A 14118-nucleotide genomic window follows, 5' to 3' on the forward strand; every position below is an offset into this window, starting at 1 on the left:
AACTAACTAACTACTACACACACACACACACACACACACACACACACACACACACACACACACACACACACACACACACACACACACACACACACACACACACACACACACACACGCTTAGACCTAGGCCAGAATGGCCAACTCTACCCGAATAGGAGTAACTACACACAGCCTGAAGGACTAGTGCACGAAGTACCACCACCGACCGTACTTTCGTCTTGCTTTCGTTTGTGTGGTCATTGCTCCATGGATAGTCTAGTGAGGTTGTCCCCTCCCCCTCCCCTCCAATCCGTAAGTTTACTGTGGAGGTTTGTAATCCGCAACCGAGTGGACATCATAGTCCACCTCAGGGAGAATAATCGAGACTGATACATCGAGATCCTGTGAGGTTCTTCAGATCAACCGTGTTCGTTCTTCAGACCCACGAACGCAAATGGAGCTTTTTTTTCCAGGGGCATTACTAACATGTCTCTTATCACGTACGAAATAGAACTCCTATCATCGGCCCTCCATATTGTCGGCGGCACGATAGAGCGAGGTAGAATCAAGAAGCGCATACATAAAAACCCAGGTGACTCAGTTACATAAGTTTATGCGACATACGCTTCTGGTATTGGTATTACCCGCCAAAGAACCTTCCCCCATTGTGTCGGATACAGTACATAGTCAGTAACCTCTAGTCAACGAACAATGCACGGAAATGAGATGGCCTGATAAAAGTAATCGGATACCATTTCCCGTGATCGTTCAAATGCAGGAACTTGAGCAGCGGCGGGATAAAAAAAAGGGGGGGGAAGGCAGGGGATTGGCTTGGGCTGATTTCTCTCGAGGTATATCGACCCAGCATCTCTGCAGTGAACAGCAGTATGACGCTAGAAGGCCATGCCATCGCGTCCGATGCATGAGTAAGCCGGGTCTCGAATCACGTAGTTACATTACATTCGTAATAAGCGAATATGTCATCTGGGGTTCATGAAAACAAAGTACTGAAGACAATCGTGTCGAACTGCATGAAATGGCAGTGATCTGAAATAGAGGGGGGAAGGGGCGTCTCAAAAGGGGAAATCAGAATTCACATACACATAAAAGAAAAAAACTTCGAGAAGGGTTTGCGATAGACGAAGATAATAGTGACGACTGACGACTGAGGTCTGGAGGAGGGATCTTGGTCCCCCGATCGAGCGCGGATCTAAGAAGAATTGCCCCGGGGCGCTAGTGTGCCAATTGAGAGGGTGAGGGTGGGGGGGGGTGAAAGGAGGGGAAGAGCTAAGGATTGATCTGCCAACCATAGGAGGAATGACAGAATTCCAGTATTCAGGTTGAGTAGTGCATCTACCCAGAGAGGTTAAGTCGCCAGAAAGTATAGGCCGGAATGATGACATTGCTGAGTCCTGTACTTACTCCGTACTCCCGTTTTTGATAGGATGCGAACAATAGTACTTTTCCTGTTCGTCGGGATTGACAGGGCATAGTAGTTCACTTCGCAACATGAGTACAGCAGTGCGCCTATAGCTGTCAGTCGAGAAATCAAATCTATTTCTCAGCGACAAAGAAGTAATCTAACCATAACAACTAGTTTCAATCACTCGTGTGTCAATACGGCAAATGTCTTTGCACTCTCTGTTGCAAGCCTGAGCACTGCCTGCTTGCTTCTCGCCAATGGAAACGAGAGAACGAAGAAGCAATTGAAACGAGCAGCCAGCCAAAAATTCAATTCCCCAATCCTTATAACTTTGAATTCCCCTCTATCGTGACTAGTGTCTCTAGTCGGAGGCTCCCGATATGGAGTTTCTTTGATCTTGACCAACAAGCTAGCTGTCTAGTTGAAGCTACCATGGACCCCGAGACAAAGAAAAGCAATCAATCCGAGTCATGGACGCCGACGACCTCGGCAGAGGACGGTTTCCTTCGTGGGAGAAAAGCATATTCAGAAAAGCATGAAGCAAAGCCAGAAAAGTAAACGGCGATGCTCTAACATGGTTCGAGCATCGACCAACTCGTAGCTGAACTCTGAAGTGCCTGAGCCATGTGAAACGGACCAGATAAGAAGTCCCAGCGTCATGGCTACGGCTCCGATCTGGGTCCCAAAGAACCTTTAGTACGGGACCAAGGCGCAATATACTCCAGCCTCAAATTCAAAATGAGCCCGCGGGTGGAGGAAGTGAGGGGGGGATAAGGAGCCTCGCCCATGCTGTCTGTACTTTTGCCGGAACCAGAAAAGCCTCGAGGGATCGTCGGCACCGTGTCACTTCAGCCTGTGTTCACAATAGCCATCAAAAGCAATTGGCAATCAATTGCTGTCCGACCATGGATTCCACTATCCTAGAGGGACTTACAGCCGACCAGTAAATCACTGCAAAACGAATGCTTGTTTGTCCCCTGTTAAACAATAGTACTCGCTAGAGTGCCACTGATAGTAGTACTGCATAACCACCAACCAGCCCAATCCGACCAAGTACTTGGCGCCAGTGGTTCCGGCGGTAAGTTAACTTAGGTGAGGGCATGCAAACATGCCAGGCACACAAAAAAATGCGAAACCATATCTTATCTTTATTTGATTTGATTTGATTTAATTTACTTTTTCTGTATGGTTCATTGGTATAGTACTCCGTAATCAGCCTGCCAAAACTCGTACAAAGTGGGCGAGTAGTACTAACCGAGCTATGACTAAGAGACGATCGTACTCTGAACGAATCGCCCGCTGTCATGATGAGGAATGATGTTCGTCAGAGCCACTAGACACTCGACTAGTCCGCTGTCAACCGAGCGCTACGGCTGTCAATTAACCATGACATAAGTTTATCCTCCTTACTTACCTGTAGAGCAGCAAAAAATACCAGGCACAATTCTTTCTCTCTCAAGGCAGCAACATCTTCACCATCGATACTGTAGTCAATCAAGCTACTAGTTAATCTAATTCAAGACAGAGTATCCAGACCGCCTATCCTTTCATCTCTAACACAACCCCCTCGTTCCACCAATATTTAACCATTACCCATATAGAGATGTGCGGTGTTTGTTAATCCCTGCTGGTCTGTGCTCCCAGGAAGTGACCGCCAAGGGAAAGAGAAGATGGAGGGGGGGAAGATGCGCAGATGACCACAACCACCATTCCACCACCCCTTTTCATCTTACCTCCGGCCGACATATCCGAGTCTAGACCGTCAGGACTTTTCTACCCGTTCTCAGCCTTCTTCCAGCACACCGTATACCTTCCATCCTATTATCTCTGCGACAGCACAGGGTTCTAACGCACGTTTTGGCAACGAGGAACAGACATTGCATGAAGCGTGATAAGAAACGAACCAAAAAAAAACAGAGCATGTATGTTCCGCAACGTGGCAGCAGCAGTGGGGAGAGAAGAGGTAAACAAAAGATGAACCTTGAAGTAGTTAATAGAAGCCCACGAGCTCGTGGGAGGGCACAACAACACCTGCATCAAACAAGGTCTGATGCCTGTCTATTACTATTGTACGGACGGAGTACAGTTTGCAGGCGGGACACAAAATAACCTCACCGCCACGATGTCAAACCAGGCGGTGGAGGGCGGCATGGCCGCGCATGAAGTATGTCGAGGTGCATAAGTTTCGTTTGAGTGAAATCATGCTGTTACTGTAGAACAAGACCAACTGCTAACTACCCAATGATGGTCCGCTATGAAGGGCATCCATAACTATCTTCCACCACTATTTTCTTCGGTTTTCCTTCCCTCCTTCCCTCCTTTGTCATGCCGTGATCGAGAAGTTGGTCACAGCTAGCTAGCTTTGCTGCCCGATGTTGGATGAAGAAGCGATATTTCAGCAAGACATGGCGGTGTCTAGTCGGTTGCTGATTGCTTGATTTCTTGATTTGCACTGAGTGTATGCTAGCTTCCCTAACAAAATACGGTTTTCGACTACTACATTCTGTATTTACTTTGGTCTTATCGCGCGCACCATGTCTAAATATCATCGACTAGCGTCATGTGTCAGAAACGCCAAAATATATAGAAGCATGGACTTTTGACACGAGCGAGCAGCTGCCCAAGACACCGACTAACCGATCGCAATTAGTTAGCTAGCGCTCTCCTGTCTCACAAGGCAGTCTCCTTCTAGCCGACTGCATTGACTAGAAAGTGAAAGGGCTTCTAATGTAGATGAGAAACTGCACACTTTCAATTGATGAGGGTCGATCCTCCACTTCTTAATCTTGAGTAATGTTTAGTTAGGTAGGTACCTAGTCTATTAGTCAGTTGGCGAAGGTCGGTTATGACAAACTAGATGTGCAATTAGCTAACTGGTGAGCTAACTGACTAGGTCACTACCCAAAGAGGGAAGAGCAGGGTAGGGCCCGGGAGTATCACGTAAGTTTAGGGGGGGGTGAACTGGGGGGTGGACCGGGGTCCGGGTAAAAAGAAGAAGAGAGGGAGGGGGGGAACGAAGACGCTTGCCGGACCGGTGCCATGGATGGGAGATTAAAGTCGCGATTGAGGCCCGGCGATTGGAGCACAGCCCGCCTGTCAGACTCCGGATTTTTCTTAGCCCGTTTCTTCACCACCACTAAGAATCCATGAACTCCTCGTTGTTTGGAAACACACTATGTGCTTAGGTACTTAGACTACGACGGTAGCTCTCCGTAGTACTCAATCATCCTGGTCAATATGTTCACCAAAAAGTTGGATTTTCTTGGTCGGCGGCGGCGGAGTTAAGTGACTGACATTTGAGAAGGCTACGGGGATGTCTCGGGTTTCACTGACCCTGGAGATTAGAACTTTCCCCGAGGCGTTGAGTGTGAGGTCCTAGAACGTCAGTCGGCTGACTGTGGCGTTTAAGATCATCCTAATAATTCTCGTCCCCGAGTAGAGGGCTATAACGAGTGCATATCTCAAACGTTCTGGGTAGGTACAGTACAACCATTCACAAAGGTCGATTAGCTCAGACATAACAAATAGTCAAGTAGAATCAAGTACCCCTCGCTTCCCAGCATTAATTTAGGGACCGTCCGGGGAACTAATTTGTGGGCCACGCGTGACATGGATGGTAACAATGGTAACAATGGTAACAATACCCTTCGATCATACAGAAGAGGCGTGCACCGTGCAGGGCTGTGGTAGTATGGTAAAGTACTTTGTGCTCCTATGACAGCACCCGTCTGCAACGTGTGGTCGATACTTGGAAAGGTCACTGGATTCCTAGGCTGATTGGAGTCTTACTACGTCATGTTTCTTCAAGAATTACAGGCAAGCGAAAACCGACCAGCTGGCAACCGGGAATCCAGGAACCGAGTCCAGCTGCTAGGAAGTACCAACTCCCCTAGTCTAGCACTGAGAAGCCCAAAGAAGATTTCCGTTAGAAGAAAAAAAAACCCACTTAGGGTGATGTGACGAACATCGATGAGTTGAAGTTTTGGGTCAAGCTAATTCCCTCCCGGGGCGTCAGACCAGGCTTGCTATCTTACTAAGTACAGTACTTTAGAACGGAGCACTCTGGCCCTCTTTCGAACGATCGAATTGGTAGTAGCTACCAATTCAGTCCTTCGATAATGAAGACTATGAGACTGGATATTATAATCGATCTCTTTAAGCACGCACCGAGCCTACCGCCCTCCCGCCCGTCCTGATCTCTTGTTCTCATGGAGATTCGGTACACGTAGGATTAATTATTCGAATTAGGGGAAGGGGGTCACGGGGTCCGGGGAACGGGCCGAAAAGGGGAAGGGAGACAGGCTCTCAGGGCTGTCAAAAGGACCGTCGTTGAATGCTCGCTCCAGTCGCACCGACCACTCAGTGGCCATAGATTCGAGTGGGGAGACAGAGCGGCCCGGGGAGAGGCTTCCGACAGTCCCAACGCTTGTCATCAGGAAGCAATCAACCTACCAAGCAGATGGTATTCCAGTAGTATGTCGGATCGCCGGTCAGAGCTCCCTGGATAGTCGCTCATAATCATAACTAGCACCGAATTAATCATCCTGTCAGCCAAATGACAGGCATCGTCGTTTAGTCTAGGAATGTGTCAATGTGTCAGTGTGTCAGCCCAAACGAAGTCCAGACCTTCCCCCTCTCTCCCTCACCTGCAGCACTGAAAGCCCAGACCCCCACCCCAAGATGCAGCATGCTCAGGAGATCGTGCTCGATCATTGGAGAATCGTGTTCGATCGTTCGTGGCTTGCCGAGAAACGATCTGCTTTCCCGGGATCGAGGGAGGGTTCGTGTTTATATATATATAACACTTTGGTGCATGCCTAAGCGACCCATCTCGGCAACAAAAGTACGAGGCCACTCAGCTTCCATCCCAGACCTCTACAACCACCAACGAAGCCATATCAGCCCGCTACCCTGAAGACTTCATTCGATACCGATCAACATCAACTCTGCGCTTTCTTTTTCCCGCTCCTCTCTATGTTCCGTTCTTCCCCCATCCCTTCCCCCCTTTTCCCTGCGTTAACCGTTCCCGGAAGGGAAGGATCTTGTTCAGGAACGACATTTGTACCGTTGCATCTCTACACTATGGAATGAGATCCCTGGGCTTCTGGACCATCTGGACCGAGTAGTCTAGACAATCGAGTCGGTCTGCATCTCATGCTCATCAGCAGCCATCGTTAATTATTTTTCCGCTGTGTACAAAATCCAAATATCAAATTGAAGGCTCCGGGGAAACAAACGCCCCAAATGACGTCGTCCGCCCGCGTAGGTAACAGTGCGGCATTCACTACACCGAGTTCCTGCTTTGCGAGGTCTAACTATACTATTCTTGCCGCGGACCATCAACAAACCGACTTACTGTACAGTACTTTGGGTGCAGGATGAGTCGTCTACGTTCTCGAAGTCGAATCTCTTTCACTTGCTCTGTCCCTTCCCGTCCGTCATCTGCTGGAAATGAAAGGGTCTTCTTATCTGTCGTCACGCGCGCGTCGAGTGCCGTGTAGTCCTTTTGCGTTCACTCGAACCACAAGCGGGCATCGTTGAGACGTTTCATCCGAAAACCTGCGATTGATTTTGCCTTTCCAGAAAACAGGATTTTGGCAATTAACAAGAAAACCCCTGAGCACACGAGGGCAAACGAGGCAGATGCGGAAAGAAGGCAGAGAAGCAAAGCAAGTTCTCTTTCTGACCTCCATGCCGATCGGTTCGGCCCTGGCGACGTCATTGATGTTTCCGCAAGCGATATCGCTTCCAGGCTTTTGGGTCTTTTCTTACATGTAAAAGAAGAACACCAACTATGTCACTTCTTTTAGATACCTCTCATAGATCGGCCGAAGGTCGAGGGGGAGGAGGGAGGGGCTATCTCCCGACCGGGCCGAGCCTCTGCAGAACTTCTATGCAGGTAGTAGGGGGAGAAAAAAGAGAGATGCTAGATGAGAGAATAATGATATTCGATGTCTCTCGGCTGATGCGATGTCATCTTAAGGTCATTTAGGTATATCGAGGAGGAGGAGGAGGAGGGGGAGGAGGAGGAGAGGAGGAGGTAGCGCGTATGTTGTGCAACAGCACTACTGTACACAATATTCATATCAAAAATAAAACGGTTGTGGCCGTTCAACCGCTGTCAGAAGTCAGCATTAGATAATCTATTCTCCGACCTTTCTTAGCTGCTCACGAATGAGAAGTGAAGGACCGGCGTGGATGGAAGCATAAGGGCGGACTACTGCTGAGAGGGATTCAGATTCGTCCGGGCGATCCTGCATTGACCAGCCTGTGGGGTAGCAAGTGCACCTACCAACTAGCCCGTCTGGCTATGAGATTGGCAAGATGACAATCCCTAAACCATGGTACACTTCCTCATACATAGCTTCTTGCATGCAGTTGAGGTTTCACTTTCATATCCGCGTGGATCTTCCTTTTGTTTTTCTTACGCATTAGCATCAACTCACTAAATAACCAAGCCAACCTGATGGGAGGTGTCAACATATCCCGAAAAGAGAAGCGAAAATGTGCAATCACCTCGCCAATCCACCGAGTTGCCGAAATAAGTTAAGTCTGAGGTTGTACAACTCATCAAGGTTGCGGGTAAATGCCGGGAAGACCCTCTGAACCATGGAACCGCCGACCTAGTCGCTGCGACTAGACTCGATTCTCTATCACAAAAGACTCTATCTATCGAATTAATCCATACCGACTGAGGTCCTCGGCCTTTCCCCGTCCGGGTGGCTGGCGTCGACCGTCCAACCAGAAAGGAACAGGTGCAGAATGATCGAACTGGAATCATTCTTCGCTCGGTTTCTGTTTCTGTGTCTCCGCCGCCGCCCGTTCGCTTCCCCTCTACAAAATATCACTTTTGGGAATCGTCGCGCGTTGAATCTAATTTGGAACCATTTTAGGTGTGCAGTGCACTTGATCACGATGACGGCTGATGCTACACATGCCTTGTAACGATCCCAGATGTAGACTGGCAGATCACCGGGCTTGATTGGGGGAACTGGCCCGATTGGGTTTATTCATCCTTCCCCTTCTGACTTTTTGTTCTATGTTTTGTGTTTGGGGAGGCTGCAAGTCAATCTAGATTGTGTTACAGCAGCCGAGCGGGCGAGTTCAACCTCTTCCAGGTGTCCGTGTGCGTGTGTGCGTGTGTGCGTGTGTGCGTGTGTGTGTTTGTGCGCTCGCGCGCGCACGACTCGCGTTTGACCTCCACACCCGCCACTTCTAGCTTCATCCTCAATTCTTCACGAGTCATCGGAATTTGCCCTTCCCACTCAATGCTTTGCGATTCCACTCATGGCTCTAGCTATAATCTCAACCTTGGGTGTTTCAGGAGAGAGAGTGGGGAACGAAACCGAGGATGTCATTGGTGGGCGTTTATCGCCGACGTTATTTTTCCCTCCCCCCAATTTCCTCGTCTGTTCTTTGGAAATGGTTGGGAGAATGGATTGAGCTCGCGTGGGTTTGGAAAGGATCCTAGTGGTTGGCCTGGCCACAATCTGCAGGCGTTCGTTAGCCCCGAACCTATCTTACCCGGGGGATCCCTGTTCCTGAATCAGTGACTGGCGGAGAGGGCCAGATGATTTCCCGGCTTGTGGATCAATTCTGCAGCCATCATGCTGTACTTACTTACAGTCTCTCCACTGGGCAGCAGTTGGGTGGAGCCGCAAACCCCCGCCCCTTCCCCCCTCCCCCCATGGACCCATTAATGCGTGGATGTCGACACTGGAAACAGCAAGCCACACAAGCATCGTTGCAGCGTAATGATGCTGCTGAGCTGCGTGCTGGCGACACCCGGTTTCGATTGGGTTCCATCGGAACACAGTCGCATGGGTAAAAGTGGTCTCTCGCTCTAATCCACCCACTCCTGCATGTCTGCTAAACTGAGCTTAGGGTGCATCAAGCCCAATCAGCAGTTTTCAAATCAGCCATACCCAGGCTGCAGGGATCATCCCTGTAAGTGCATGCACCTTGTGCAGCAGCGCTGTGTGTTGATCGTTGATATCACCGTTTCTATTCCTATTTTCTTTTCCCCTTCTACCACCAGCAGCAGCAGGGATGTAGGGGACAGATTGCTGTTCTCAAACCATGGAACATTCTTCGACTTCCCTGCTTTTGTTTGTAGCCCACCGACCCTGACCTCATACCTCGAGCTTGGGAATACCCTCATATAGATTGCTGCTCCGGAAAAGCAAGATTTCTTGCCCATGGCGATCAAACAATATCTTGATTTCTGTAACATGGCCACTGATCTTCTGGACGGTTCGACTCTAATATCTCTCTGACTTCATTTTACTTAAAGTGTTCCGAACCCCCTCCCTTCTTCCACCTCCGACGTCAATCCCCCACACAAATCGCCTGACAATCTCAGATGGAGCAACGATCTTCCAGAATTAGGCATCCAGTCTCCATCTGGAACAACTAGCCCTCTGAGTGAGCACCACTGGCGAAGAGCAAGAATAGCGAGTTACCTTCTTTGGAGCTGGGAATACGGAGTTCTCACCCCAGAAACATCCGCCATCCTCGATGGCCAGATCCGCAATTGATGGATATACCGACCAACTACCACTCTTTGCCAGCCTACCTGCCAAATAACCGACGCAAGTAGAGTACGTACCTTCCTCATCCGGTGTCGTGCGCCCACAAGACCACCGCCGAGCTTCTCTATTGAGGTCTAGGGAAAGCGGACGGGTGGAGAGGGCAAGGGGCTCGCCATTGCCCAGTAGTTAGTCCACGTATATAGTGGATGGAAGCAGAACAGTTACGGAGCAGATGAGAAATTCTCGACCTATACAAGACGCTAGTTAGTTCTCCAGTCCCGATTCGCGGTATATATCTGATCATAGTGATAATGATGGTGGCGATGTGCAACCGGTGCCCACTAATCTGCGCAGGGCTTATGGGAATATCGAGCTGGACCACGGAAAAATCCGTGTAGTTACCTGCACCTGTACCTCTGCCTGTGCCTAGGTAGTAAGTATGTTGTTTTGGCTTTTCTCTTTTCGGTGATGGTGTAAACAACGGCGCAGATCTAGTATATCCTCTGGTTTACCAAATCGTCAGACCAGCGCTGTGGTGGATGATGATTTGCAATCTGAAACCGACCAGCAAGTTCGACTAAACTAGCTTGGTCGGCCCGAACATCATTGGGGAATTTGCTTTTTGCCTGTCTACTTCAACTCTGGCCCTACCTCAGGAACACCGTTACCGGGCTTCTGCGCTGTTCGTCCGGAAATTAAACCAGCCCCCTCCCCTCTCCAAGGATGTTCCATGCTTCGCGCTAGAGTTTGTCAGGGGAGGGGGAAAAGAGAAAGGACAACTAAGGATTCTAGTTCCAGTTCCAGTTACAGGGCCATGTCAGGTTCAAGGATCATACTCATAGTAATCAGAAGAAATCAAGGAAGATAGGGAAGGGGCAATGGGAGAGGGGTTAAGGCACAGGCTGTCAACAGCTGTCTTGGTAGAGAGATATATCCTTGCAAAGGAAAAAGTACTACGCCTTGGAACTGTTGTCAACTGTCTCTCAATTGCATTTCGTGTATGTTGGTCGTTGCGCACAAGTCCAATTTGCAACACCATCAGTGTTCGGAAGGAAATGGTGGCTCGGTAGAACGAGGATAGAAACGGAGTGAAAGTGCCCTGGAGGATCCGCAATCTTCAACCGACGACGGAGTTTCCGAACCGTAGCCACAGTGGAAAAAGCTGTTGTGTCACCACCACCACCGTCAGATCGAACAACGGAGTACTTATTTCAGATCCTCGAACCTATTGTTCCAAACCCGGACAGAAAAAGAAGAAGCATGGCGACAGACAAGCGGAAAATGCAGATCAACTTCTTCAGCTTTCCTCCTTTCCCCCCCCCCTTGGTCCATACATACATACATACACAGAATACTATAGGCGCCCCGTTTCCCGGCGCGATCCACGACGAACTCGGATTCCGGGATCACAAAGTCCTATGCATACGGAGGGGCAGCACCAGGGGGTTCCAGGTATATGAATTGGTAGGGATGGATTGTTTCTTCGCCATGAGCTAGCCAGCTAGCCAGCTCTACGGAGCTCCAGAGCCCGTGGCTTTTGGTACTGTACTTTCGTTGTATACTCCGTCGATGTAAGGAGCCGGGCTTTGGAACGACGGGAAGAGAGGGGAATGGGCGAGGGGGGAGGGGGGGAACGGACCGAAGGGGATCGTGCACAAGCCACGTAGTTTACGGAGGCCCCGGAGCCTGGAGGAAGGTTCGAAGGTTTTCCCAAGACCATGGGTTCTTTGTTCTTTAGTTGGGAATTGACTTTCCGCGGGATATTTTAGATTGAACTATGTAGCTGCTCGTAACTATGAGTAACCTATCTCCTCTGTCCCTTTTTTCTTGTCGTTGTAATTCTTATTGCTATTGACCCGTCCTTTTGTTTTTGTTCCTTCTTTGCTGTTGCCCGTGGCGCGGACATGCTGCTCAATTGGGATAGATATCCGGCCCAGGAAATTGGGATTTGGTACGGAAATGGAGGGAATGATCTGCACTATAGGGCCAGGGCCTTTGGGGTGAGGTGAGGGTCCCATTAGTACGGCTGAAGATGGAGGAGGTTTTGCAGTCGAGACTGTGGTCATTAGACTGGATGTTATTGTTGGAAGGGACGGTTTCGCACGGTTCTGGAGATCTTGAAAAATATGTCCTCATGCTATACGCTCATCGTTGTCGATAAACTACTCCGCACGCACTCATGAATGCTCTGTACTTGATCTTATGCTATGCTATGCTATGTTCCTCCGTACTTTGACCATGACTGATCAGCCCTAAGCGAGAAACCCTAAGACCAAGCGTCTGAGCCGCTTTCCCCAAAGGGCAATAGTGGACGGCGGCTGGACAAATGGACCGCGGCCAGCTGTCAACCCAATTACCCGCCGCCCCTCCTTCCAATGTTCCGTTCCCCGTTCTACTGTGTAATCACTCTGTCTCTCTCACCTTCTACTCCAATCTATTGATCAACTCGACTTCGTCAGTCTAATCGTCTTCGCGGCCTTTGTCGCGCGCATACCTCCGATCATCCCCGACAATTCCATTGTCCCTGTTCGACTCCGATCCGCGGTCGAGCACAACCCAATTGACTGGTCCCTGCAGACCTCTTCGCGCGGGAAATCGAGAAGGTCGACCTCACCCCGATTCGAGGTCGCCACCAATCGATGCAAGCAATCGGGGTCGAGTGGGTTCGGGGAAAGCCATGGCGGATGGCAATCCCACTTTGCGCCGCAACCCCCCTAACGGCCTGAGCGTTGAAACTTGAGGAGGATTGCCCGCCGCCTGACGGGCTATTATTGGCACCACCGAGTACGGGTATCAAGCACCTGCCATCCTTCCACAACAATCTCCTTTGGATCAGCGGAAGGAGAACCCTCTCCATAGAAGTTTGACTGGGACAAGCTCACCGCACCTGTCTCATCAGTCGGTACTACTTACACCTTTTGGGAGGGAACATGGAGGAGGTTTGTCCTTAGTTCGTTGTTGCTGTTGTTGTGTATTGCGGAGTTTTCTTCCGCGTGAAGCACCAACCACCTCCTCTCCCAAACTAGAAAGGGAACGGATACGAATCATCGAACCCCGCCGCCAACCAAATCAAGAACCAACAATTGTCCACCTGATGACGGACATTTTTGACCTTGGGTGATAGATCAGTATCAACTTTCCCTCCTTTCCCCCTCCGGCCAGTCCCCACGATGGACCCAATCCAACCCATGCACGACGCTTGAAACGGTCATCCAAGTGGATCAAACCGTGAGGAATTCGGGCCTTAGGGGCCAAACCAAGGACCCGATAACCGGGACAAGCCAGCCTTTCCCTGCACAGCATCTCAGATCTTGTCTCGTTGATTCCTTCTATCTGACTTTTCTAATCGGGCTTCGCTCGCGTAGGATTGTGAATCCTGATTTGATTATCCAGGTGGTGAGCCGTCGCCAGTGTCCACCACCATCCCCTCCATCCGATCTGAAGGTCGATCCGTTGCAATGGTGGCAATCAATCAATCGGTCATCGGTTGATGGTCGTCGCGAGAGAGCGGGGACGGGAGACGCAGAGCCAGACGGAAAAGGGCAAGACGATGGAGTCATCAACCTTTGCGTTCCACGTCTGTGTGCGCGTGGGCTTTTGCTTGTCTGCTGGACTCTGTCGGAAGTTTCTCTTCTCACTGCCCGCCGAAGGAAACTATACTCGACTGAGTTATGGCTGAATGACACCCGATCACCGCGCCTCTATTGAACGAGGCGATCGATGGTGATGCTGCGCAATGCAAGGAGCCGAAGTTTAATCTGTCGTGCTTTTTTTTGTGTTTCGTTTCTCGTCAGCTGCTCATGCTCCTGCTCCTGCTCCTGCTCCTGCTCCTGCTCATGGCTGTTGTCTCGCATGTGGCGGAGTTACCCGCTGCTGAATAGACTTCCTCACGTAGGCAGGAGACTGGGGGATCGCGCGGGAAGGAGATTTCTTCATGCTCATGTTGCAGTGACCAGAACCAGACATCGCCTCTGGGACCTGACACACGCAGCAGAGTACACAGTAGAGCAGATGCCTTGGAGGGCGAGGGGCAAAAGGGATTCACTGCACTCATTCCAAGTTTCCTGTTTGGCGGGGTAAATTCGCATCCCTCGGCCGAGACTTACGTTTTATGAGACGTACGGAGTAGTCTACAGTAACGCTTCCCTGTCTTCCTCGACGTAACTACTATGAGTTACTACGTAG

Source organism: Aspergillus aculeatus, assembly GCF_001890905.1.
Source record: "Aspergillus aculeatus ATCC 16872 unplaced genomic scaffold ASPACscaffold_21, whole genome shotgun sequence".
In the NCBI taxonomy this organism is placed as follows: Eukaryota; Fungi; Ascomycota; class Eurotiomycetes; order Eurotiales; family Aspergillaceae; genus Aspergillus; species Aspergillus aculeatus.